This window comes from Papio anubis, chromosome 17, assembly GCF_008728515.1.
Source record: "Papio anubis isolate 15944 chromosome 17, Panubis1.0, whole genome shotgun sequence".
Classification (NCBI taxonomy): Eukaryota; Metazoa; Chordata; class Mammalia; order Primates; family Cercopithecidae; genus Papio; species Papio anubis.
In genome coordinates this window covers 49,255,043-49,265,777 of record NC_044992.1, presented here as the reverse complement: position 1 = coordinate 49,265,777, position 10,735 = coordinate 49,255,043, and the positions used below count along the sequence as shown (strand labels likewise).

Below are 10,735 nucleotides of genomic sequence, written 5' to 3'. Positions count from 1 at the left end.
TTAGTCAATAATGAGTTTTCTTATATCCAGTTCTAGCCATCCTCAGTGTTACTTCTACCCGTAATATTTTTAGGTGGAGAGTTGTATTTATATCTCAGTTAATCTGTGGGAGGGATCAGGTGGAAGGGGTGGACTGCGAGAGGAGGGCCTGGGGAAGAGGAATGGCCCGGATCTTCCAGGCTGGGGCAAGCATTCTCCTAAAGCAAAGGGTGAAGCTTTTGGAGCTTTTATCCCAGAGCATGATGTGATCAGATTTGCCTTTATTTTTATTTATTTATTTATTTATTTATTTATTGACTGACAGGGTCTTATTCTGTCCCCCAGGCTGGAGTGCGGTGGTGTGATCATGGCTCACTGCAGCCTCGACCTCCCAGGTTCAAGCTATCCTCCCACCTCAGCCTCCCGAGTAGCTGGGACTATAGGCATGCACCACCATACCCGGCTAATTTTTGTATTTTTTGTAGAGATGGAGTCTTGCCATGTTGCCCAGGCTGGAGAGCTGCCCTTTTAATAGTCTCCCTCTGGCTGTGTGAAGATGGGACTGGGAGGGAGAGGAAATGGGGAAGTAGAGGCAGGGAGGCCAGTGAGGAGGCTGTTCTGCCCATCCAGGTGGTAAAGAGAAGTGAACTGGGCCAGGCGTGGTGACGTGTGTGCCTGTAGTCACAGTGCGTTCAGAGGCCAAGGCGGGAGGATCACTGGAGGCCAGGAGGTCAAGGGTGCAGTGAGCTGTGATCACACCACTGCACTCCAGCCTGGGCGACGGGTTACAGAGAGAGTATGGGGTTAAAAAAGGGCAGGGTAATCTCTGTCCCGCTCCCCAGGATCCCGCCACAGCCCTCCCCCAACACCCAGAATGCCCTCGCTGCCGTTCCCACACTCTTAGCTCCCTGCTTCTGGTATCTGAGGCAGCTTGGAGCCCTTCCCCACAACACCCAGGCTGTGGCCACTGGGAGTTTGCACAGAGTTGAGACCAAGAACTGGGGTGTTTCCGTTGGGGGTTTCTCCTTCTTTGCACTGAGGGAGAGTCGGGGATGCCCTGCTGAGGTAAGGGTGGGGGATGGAAGGGATGGGAATGGCCCTGGGATCCACCTACCTCGAGTCCCGCCCAGGCGGCCGCAGACCTGGCGGTGAAACAGACCCAGACACAGGGCGCTTGTCCGACCGTGCTCCGCCCTCAGGGTGTGACACTGGGCAGGGGGACAAAGGGGCCTCTGTCAGTGTGGGGCACTGCGCCCACCCGGGCCAGGCCAGGCGCCTGAGGAGGGAGGGAGGTAGGTGACCTGGGGGTGCTGGAAGAGAGAAGGTTGAAGGCAGACAGACCCCAGGTTTGAGTGCCATCTGGGCAAGTCTCTTCCTCTCCGGATCCTCAGTCTCCTCACCTGTAAAGTGGAAATCTCAGTCCCAACCTCCCAGACCTGGCATCAGCAGGACCGACCTTGTTGATTGACTGACTACACTTGTGTTATTTAGCAAACACGTGTAATGATTACCACGTGCCTGGTTGCTAAACACTTTACAAATATTGACTCAGGTAATCCCCATAACGACCCTCTAAGAGTGTCGATTAAAAAAAAATTAACCATTTAAGGAATTAAAGTTAGTTTTATTTAGAAATCTTACAGAGGACTATAGCGCAAGGCCTACAGCCCTAAAACAGTTTTGTCAGACTGTTTTAAATCAGTGTTTTAGCTTATAGGTTATATGTAGGTAGTGGAGGTTCAGTATGTGCAAAATGACATCAAAATTTGGCTACAAGAGTATATTGGTTATAGATTACGGAGGTGTAATCATTAACTCTGTCAGACATTATTTTATGTGCAAGAAAAGGCCAGGACTACAGTCATTTTATTTTTATGGAGACGGGGGTCTTACTGTGTTCCCCTGGTTGGTCTTAAGCTCCTGGCCTCAAGTGAACTTTCTGCCTAGGATTCCCAAAGTGCTGGGATTTACAGGCATGAACCACTGTGCCTGGCTAGGACTGGGGCCATTGATCTTTTAAGGAATATAGTGATTCAGGCAAGAGATGGGGGGCGGTGGGAGGTGCTGTGTTTTATCTTGTTTTGTCTTTAAAACTCTTTTCAGAGAGCTGCAGATAAGCACAGAGTCAGGGACTTTGTGAAATTATCCTGGTAAGCAGAAATGAGCAAATGACTTCTGATGTTTGCTACTTTGTGTCACAAGTTTTTTCTTTTGGTCATAAATCAGCTGCCTGGTTGTATTTAAAAGACAAATGCTGATTGTGTCAGGTAACTAGGAAGGCTTTTTTCAGGAAGATTGATTGTTTTCAGTTGTACTTGTAAGAAATGAGCGCCCGTGTGTGTTGGCGGACACCTGTAATCCCAGCTACTTGGGAGGCTGAGGCAGGAGAATTGCTTGAACCTGGGAGGCAGAGTTTGCAGTGATCCGAGATCACACCATTGCACTCCAGCCTGGGCGATGGAACAAGACTCTGTTTCAAAAAAATAAAAGACTTTAAAAGTTATATGAATGCAAAAATTTTAATTCTTTTAAAGTTCAGTTTTTTAAAGTAATCAAAAACTTAATAAAGACAACACAGGATTTTCTTGGTAAAATGTAAAATCTTTGTTTTTTGGGCCAGTTACCAGAAAACAAAGACCTCCTGTAGTGTGACTGATTTTTTAAAACATTTTGTTATGGCCAGGCACAGTGGCTCATGCCTGTAATCCCAACACTTTGGGAGGCCGTGGTGAATGGATCTCAAGGTCAGGAGATCGAGACCATCCTGGCTAACATGGTGAAACCCTGTCTCTACCAAAACTACAAAAAATTAGCGGGGCATGTTGGTTGGCTCCTGTCATCCCAGCTACTCGGGAGGCTGAGGCAGGAGAATGACATGAACCCGGGAGGCAGAGCTTGCAGTGAGCTGAGATTGCACCACTGCACCCCAGCCTGGGTGACAGAGCGAGACTCCGTCTCAAAAAAAAAAAAAAAGAAAAAGAAAAAAAAAGCCAACATTTTGTCATGAGTCAGGAGCTTTGTGAAATTATGCTGGCAAGCAAAAATGAACAGGCATGGTTTCTTACATTTGCCACTTTGTCTCTCAAGAGGTACTGTTTTTTGTTTTTTTGGTTTTTTTTTTTTTTGAGAAGGAGTTTCATTCTATTGCCCATGTTGGAGTTCAATGATGCAATCTTGCCTCACTGCAACCTCCGGCTCCCGGGTTCAAGCGATTCTCCTGCCTCAGCCTCCCAAGTAGCTGGGATTACAGGCATGCACCACCATCCTGGCTAAATTTTGTATTTATAGTAGAGACGGGGCTTCACCATGTTGAACAGGCTGGTCTCGAACTCTTGACCTCAGGTGATCCACCAGCCTCGGCCTCCCAAAGTGCGGGGATTATAGGTGTGACCACTGCACCTGGTCTTGCCTGGCTAATTTTTGTATTTCTTGTAGAGACAGGGTCTCACTATGTTGCCCAGGCTGGTCTCAAACTCCTAGACTCAACCAATCCTCCTGCCTCAGCCTCCCAGAGTGCTGGGATGACAGGCATGAACTGCCACACCGGCTGATACCTGGTTCTTTAGCGGGGATGGAGAGGGTGTCCTGGAGCACCTTTGCCTGGGGGAACATAATTGTACTCTCTCTCCCGTCCCAGGGCTGGCCGTTAGGGCAAGGCCAAAAGAGAAGTGGGTGGGAGAGAAGCCAGATGCCACAAGAGGAATCCTGGGACCAGAGACTCAGGTCAGGGGGTGGAGCAGGGATCTAGAGGAGCCAGTCACCACCCTGCCACTTTTGACCCAGTTGTGGGAGCAGGGGAGGCTGAAAGAGATTTGGTATTCCTTCAATAGAAGGTTGGTATTCCATCAGAATCTCTGGAAAGAGGTCGGGCCTGGTGGCTCACGCCTGTAATCCCAGCACTTTGGAAGGCTGAGGAGAGCAGATCACTGAGGTCAGGAGTTCGAGACCAGCCTAGTCAACGTTGTGAAATCCCTACTCACTAAAAAATATAAAAATTAGCTGGGTATGGTGGCAGGCACCTGTAATCCCAGCTACTTGGGAGGCTGAGGCAGGAGAATCACTTGAACCCAGGAGGTGAAGGTTTCAGTGAGCTGAGATTACACTACTGGATTCCAGCCTGGGTGACAGAGTCAGACCCCATCTCAAAAAAATTTTTAAAAATCCCTGGAGAGGAGCTTGGACATCAGAATCTTCCAAGGCTGCTCAGGTGATTCTTGTGAGTGGTTGTGGCCAAAAACCCTCAGGCAGGCCTGTCCCTCAGGTCAGCCAGGTCTGACAGAGCCCCTTCAGAGGGGCCCCTCCCGAGTACTGGTCTTCTGCAAACCCTCGTCTGTTGTGGGAAGTCAGGGACCCCCAACGGAGGGACTGGCTGAAGCCGCGGCAGAAGAACATAAATTGTGAAGGTTTCATGGACATTCATTAGTTCCCCAAATTAATACTTTTATAATTTCTTACACCTGTGTTTACTGTACTCTCTGAATATAAATTGTGAAGATTTCATGGACACTTATCACTTCCCCAGTCAATACCCTTGTGTTTTCCTATGCCTGTCTTGTCTTTAACCTCTTAATCCCGTCATCTTCTTCGTAAACTGAGGAGGATGAATGTCGCCTCAGGACCCTGGGATTGTATCAACTGCACAAATTGTTTGTAGAGCATGTGTGTTTGAACAATATGAAATCTGGGCATCTTTAAAAAAAAGGAGGCCAAGTGCGGTGGCTGACGCCTGTAATCCCAGCACTTTGGGAGGCCAAGACGGGTGGATCACGAGGTCAGGAGATCGAGATCATCCTGGCTAACACGGTGAAACCCCGTCTCTACTAAAATACAAAAAAAAATGGCCGGGCATGGTGGCAGGCGCCTGTAGTCCCAGCTACTCGGGAGGCTGAGGCAGGAGAATGGCGTGAACCCGGAAGGTGGAGCTTGCAGTGAGCCGAGATCACACCACTGCACTCCAGCCTGGGCGACAGAGCCAGACTCCGTCTCAAAAAAAAAAAAAAAAGGAGAGAACAGGATAATAGCGATGTTCAGGGAACAAGAGAGGTAACTTTGAACTGGCCGCGTGTGAGCCGGACGGGACAGAGCGATATTTCTCCTCTTCTCATCCATCCTGATTCATGTGTTTATCTGCTTATTGTCTATACCCATTCTTCTTCCCCCAACCCAGATTTGCAAGTTCCATGAGGGCCCCTTGGACTTTCATTCACTGCTAGATCCCAGGGTACAGAATGGATGGCCTGGCATGTAGTAGGTGTTCAGTAAATGTTTATTGAGTGAATTTATTGAGCCCCTATTCTGTGCCAGACACAAAGGGAGACACTATCCCTCTATCACCTCTTGGTTTTCCCAACAACCCCATGAGGTATATATTACCGGGTCCATTTTATAGATCAGAGAGGTAAGGACTTTGCCCAAGGTCTGATGGCTCCTGTAGCTCAGGCCCTGTCCTCCACCCTGCCCTGCCTTCCAGCCAAGGCCTCTGAGCGGCCCTGCTGCAGGAAGCTGCTTGGAAGCTGCACCAGTGGGCCTGGGGGGTGCAGGACATGTTGACACAGCCTGTCCTCAGGGCGTTTCTTGGAACCTCTCAGCTGGTTTTGAAAGGCCTCCTTCTTCATGGCCTGCAATGGCTGTGTGCCTCCAGCCACCAGACTGATTTGAGAGGAGGACTTTGATGTGGTCAGCAGCTGCTCCCTGGCCAACAAGGTGGACCATGGATACCCCACCGTCTCCCTCAGCCAATGGACTTGGAGGCTCTCCCTTCCCCACCCCAGGTGACCCTGGAATCTTGGAGTCATCCCCAGTCTGCCTCCATCCTTGTGAGGTTAGGATAGGTTAGGATTAGTTTCTCATATTGAGGAGGAGAAGAGGACTCCAAGGCCTGAGTCAGTGGGCTGGGGTGGGAGGATCCTGCTGGACAAACTAAATAAAATCTTCAGGAAATGAAGGGAGGCTCAGGGAGACTTACAGATCTTAATTTCCTCAGGATTGAACCTGGCTGGTAGTCAGGGCCTTTCCTTCCCAACACTTTCTGAATGCAGCTCTTTAAAGTAAGAGGAAAGGTGGCCAAGGTCCTCATGAGGACCCCTGGATCCTCAGGCTTTCCCTTCCCTTCCATGGGGCAGTATAAGGCTGTCCTCCCAGGAAGCTGACTGCCTTCTAGAATGCCGCGATTGTAGCTAATATTCTGGAGAGGGGGCCACCCCTGCTGTTGGACACCCCAATTTCCAGCCTCCTTTCTTATAGCTCTGGCCTCTCCTATACACCCCAGGTAGCTCTGCCAAGCTGGGTGAGGAGGTTGAAATAATTTCCGTTGTGTTGGCAATAAATACAAGCTGAATAGAGCTCTGGGCTGGGAAAAATTGGGGGCTGCCTGGCAGCCTTGGGAGGCAAGATGATGGGCAGGAGGGGAGCCTGGACATGGGGATGGGCACCCTGGGTTGTGAGAGTGAATCATTGGTGAGGTCTTTGGCATTCTACCCAAGCCTGTTTGTCTTTTTTTTTTTTTTTGCTCCATTAGATTCCAGTGCACAGCTGTGAGGAAGTTCTTTCTGTGGTCTTATCACCATCCCTCCTGCTGTAACTAATGACATCATCCCTCACGTTGCAATGGGCTTTTACTGTTTCTAGGGCATTTTCCTTCTTTCTTTTTTGGGGGGTGATGGGGGAAGACAGTCTTGCTCTTTCACCCAGGCTGGAGTGCAGTATCACAATCATAGCTCACTGGGGTCTTCAACTCCTGGGCCCAAACGATCCTCCTGCCCCAACCTCCTGAGTAGCTGGGACTAAAGGCATACACCACCATGCTCAACTAATTTGGTTTTTTTTGTTTTTTGTTTTTTGTAAAGATAGAGTCTCAAACTCCTGGTCTCAAGTGATCCTCCTGCCTCAGCCTCCCAAAGTGCTGGGATTACAGGCATGAGCCAGTGTACCTGGTCAGTTACGTTATTTTATTTTTTATTTATTTTGATTCAGAGTCTCACTCACCCAGGTTGGAGTGCAGTGGCATGATCATGGCTCACTGCAGCCTCAATCTCCCGCCTCAGTCTTCCCCTGTAGTTGGGATTATAGGCATGCACCACCATGCCCAGCTAATTTTTGATCATACATATGTATATTTTTGGTTTTGTTTTTTGGGTTTTGTGTGTGTGTGTGTGTGTTTTGTGAGACGGGGTTTTGCCATGTTTCTCAGGCTGGTCTCGAACTCCTGGGCTCAAGCAATCCACCCACCTGGTCCTTCCAAGGTGCCGAGATCACAGGCATGAGCCACCGCGCCTGGCTAGTATATTCTATGTTATCTAATTTAATCTTCTCGCACATCAGCCTTGAGTCAGGGGAGTTATTATTAGGCATTGTTGTTACCATTATCTCCATTTTACAGATAAGGAAACTAAGATGTGGAGAGAAGGGACAAGTTCCCAGTCACACGGTTAGTAGTGGAGTTGCAACATAAACAGTAAACACGTTTGCCTAACTTCAAGTTACTCCAGTTCCCCGCAGTCCCTCCAAATCACACCCGCAGACACACATGCTCACCTCTCTCCCCAGCCTCCTCCCGCTTCCATCTTACCACAACCCCGAGGCCACCCCCAGAGAGATCATCCTGTCCATGCCCCTGCCTCTGCCCCAGTGCAGTGGAGCCTCCACGTGGCCTGTATCTGGAGCTCATCTGGTCATGGTCCAGGAGAAGGTGACAGTGGGGAAAGTCGGGGGAGTCAAGGGTGTCAGCTGCTGCTGCTGCTTTTTGAGCAAAGACTTTGAAAGTTTAATGTGATAATCTCATCCTGATTACTGAAAACTGAGGACCTTGGGCTTGTCCAAGAATCCATTACCAACCTCACATGAGGAGCAGGGAGGTTGCACTGGGTTCCTCACCTTCCTGCTCCCCCAATCCCCAAGCATACTGGGAAGGATCTGAGTCTTGGTTGATTTTTTTTTTTTTTTTTTCTTAATGGAAAGAAGGTGTTTCTGGATCATGGTAGAGATTCAAGGCTTCCTACCTCAGGACCTGGACCAGGAGACCCCAGCCCTTTTCTTTTACATCTGGGAATTTAATATCCTAAAAAGTGCGGCTGGTTAGTAGGTTGTGAGTCCAGTCAGAAGGCGTAGAAAATCAGCTCAGCCGGGAATCCCCGGCCCTCACATCCCCCACCCCAATACACCTCCAGGGAAACTGAGGCCTGTTACTGTTGTCTCCACATCATCTCTGCCCAGAAGCAAACCAATTAGCACCGCGTCTGGTTCTGTGTTCCCAGCGCCTGTCTCATTATTTGGGGATTTATGTCCCGGTCACTGTGAAGGACAACTGTCCCGGTTTCCATTGGGGGAGCCTGGCCGGCGCTGGAGCCCAGCAGTGGCAGGAGGTGGTGCCGTCCTGCTTGGGGCAGGATGGAGATTTGATTTCAGGGGGATTTGCAACCAGTGGGGAGCCGCCCTGGGCACATGGTGGCTCTGGGCTATTTTAAGAGGCAAAACGTGGGGGGAGGGGTCACAGTGGACTTGTTCAAGTGACTAGAGAGTCTGCCCTTTCAGTGGGAGCAGAAAGGACCCGTGATGAGTGGGGTGGGGCAGACCTACCCACGGTTGGGGCCTCTCCCACCCTCCTAGAGCCCAGGAGCCCAGAATGACGCCACCCGTCCTAGCCCCAGTCTGGGCTGTGGGCCGAGCAGGGAAGCTGCTGGCTGGGCCGGGGTCTCCGCTCCTTGCCTGAGCCCCTTTGCTGCAGGCTTTGCTTCAGCTGGGGACCCTTAGTGTTACTATTATGAACAATTCTTTTAACCACCTCTTATCTTTATAGTAGAAATTGTATTTATCGAACATTTGGGAAAGGCCCCAGGAGCAAGAAATAGGCACAGCCTTAAATCCAGGCCCATCAGCTCCTGTTCTGTGTGGGCCTCTTCCAAGCTGTGTAATGTTGAGGGTTGCGTAAGTCCCTTCACGTCTCTGAGCCTCAGTGTCCCTCTCTCTAAAGCCGGGACCAGCAACACCTAATTAATGATGCCCTATTATTAGTTGGGCACATGTTACATGGGGTACTTTGCAGGCATGATGTCACGTCATCCTCTACACTGTTACCTATTAATTGCCCTGTTTTAGAGATAAGGCAACTGAAGCTCAGAGAGAGGAAGTAACTTGCCTGAACTCACACAGCCAGAGCAAGGTGCCCGATGCATTTCTCTTTGCACCTACAGTGAGAGTCGTTTCATTCCTCAAATCCAGAAATATGTCTTGGTTACTTTCTGTGTGCCAGGCACTGTTCTAGGGCTGAAGAGTCATCCACAGACAAAACAGAGGAAGAGGAGACAGTGGATGAGACTGGCCAGTAGTGAGAGCTGGAATGGTCAAACTGGAGACTCAGAGGCTTTATTTAGACTAAGCGTCATTTTCTGGAGTGGGGAGGGCAACATTTAAGGGGCCTGAATCCCTCACTGGGCAAGTGGAAGGTGGACCAGGGAGGGCCAGCACCACCTGGCATCCCCAGCTTGCCATGAGCAGGAAGAGTTTTTCCATTTGTTCTTCCTCTTCACCCCAACTTGGTAGGAAAAAAGTTACTGGGCATATTGGGATAAGGCCTTTAGAGGCACCATGGTATAAAGGAAAGAGACAGCCTAGACTTTGGAGTCATCCAATGGGGTTCAAATCCACTCTGCCCTTTCTAGCTGTGTGACCTTGGGCAGGTAAGTTAACTTCTCAGAGCCTCCCCCTCTTTTTTTATTTTATTTTATTTATTTATTTATTTTGAGACAGAGTCTCGCTTTGTAGCCCAGGCTGGAGTGCAGTGGTGTGATCTTGGCTCACTGCAAGCTCCGCCTCCCAGGTTCACATCATTCTCCTGCCTCAGCCTCCTGAGTAGCTGGGACTACAGGCGCCCGCCACCTCGCCCGGCTAATTTTTTGTATTTTTAGTAGAGACGGGGTTTCACCGTGTTAGCCAGGATGGTCTCGATCTCCTGACCTCGTGATCCACCCGCCTCATCCTCCCAAAGTGCTGGGATTACAGGCGTGAGCCGCCGCGCCTGGCCAGAGCCTCCCCCTCTTTATCTTCGAAATCAGGAGAGTAGTAGCGACCTTTCAGGGTTAGTGGGGGACGAAATGAGTGGGAAAGGGCACGGGAAGGATCTGGCACACAGAAGGCCCACAATAGACGGCAGTGTTTTGCCTGCGTGAGGGGTTGGAGTTTAGGGGTGTGTTATTCCTAGGTATCTAGGTGAAGCCACGTCTCTGTGGGTGGCACTAAGCTGGCACCTGTGGTCCTGCTGAATGATCTCAACAGCCTGAGCAGAATGGGAGAGCCAGCAAGCCCAAACATACGGTCTGGGCCTCCCAGTGCAGGAAACCACCACTCACTCGGGGGCTGGGATAGGGAGGCTGAACTCACCAGTGTATCATGTGAAAATAGACCTAGGGGTTTCAAGGACCCTCAGTTCTATGTGGAGCTAGTTCAAGGCTGAAGAAAAGCTGAGGGACGGGTGGCATTCACAGAGGAGGGCAGAGATTGGGGGAGGTTGTGCTGTCCCTTTTTCTGTTCTAAGGAGGATACCAAAAGCCTAAAAGAGTTTAGAGGAATGTAACTGGGATAACCAAACACCCGGAAACCATTTATTCAGCATGTTTAATTAAGTGGTTTAGATCAGGTCAGTTGGTCACCATGCAAGGTAGCAGGCAAAGGAAATGAATGAAGGCCCAGAACTACCCTGGGGGAGAAGCCCTCAGTATAGTCGGGTAACCAAAGCAGGGTTTGGGAGAGACAGTTTAATTAA

At 49.9% G+C, this 10,735-nt stretch overlaps 1 long non-coding RNA gene across 1 annotated transcript; it reads right to left on the bottom strand.

The window, feature by feature from the left end:
- Positions 1-414: 414 nt before the first annotated feature.
- On the bottom strand, positions 415-6,683 carry LOC103878846. The gene is made up of 3 exons (XR_639206.4): positions 5,945-6,683; positions 1,094-1,187; positions 415-752 (listed from the first exon to the last, which is right to left on the bottom strand). It is a non-coding gene; the product is annotated as an uncharacterized LOC103878846 (long non-coding RNA).
- Positions 6,684-10,735: the final 4,052 nt, after the last annotated feature.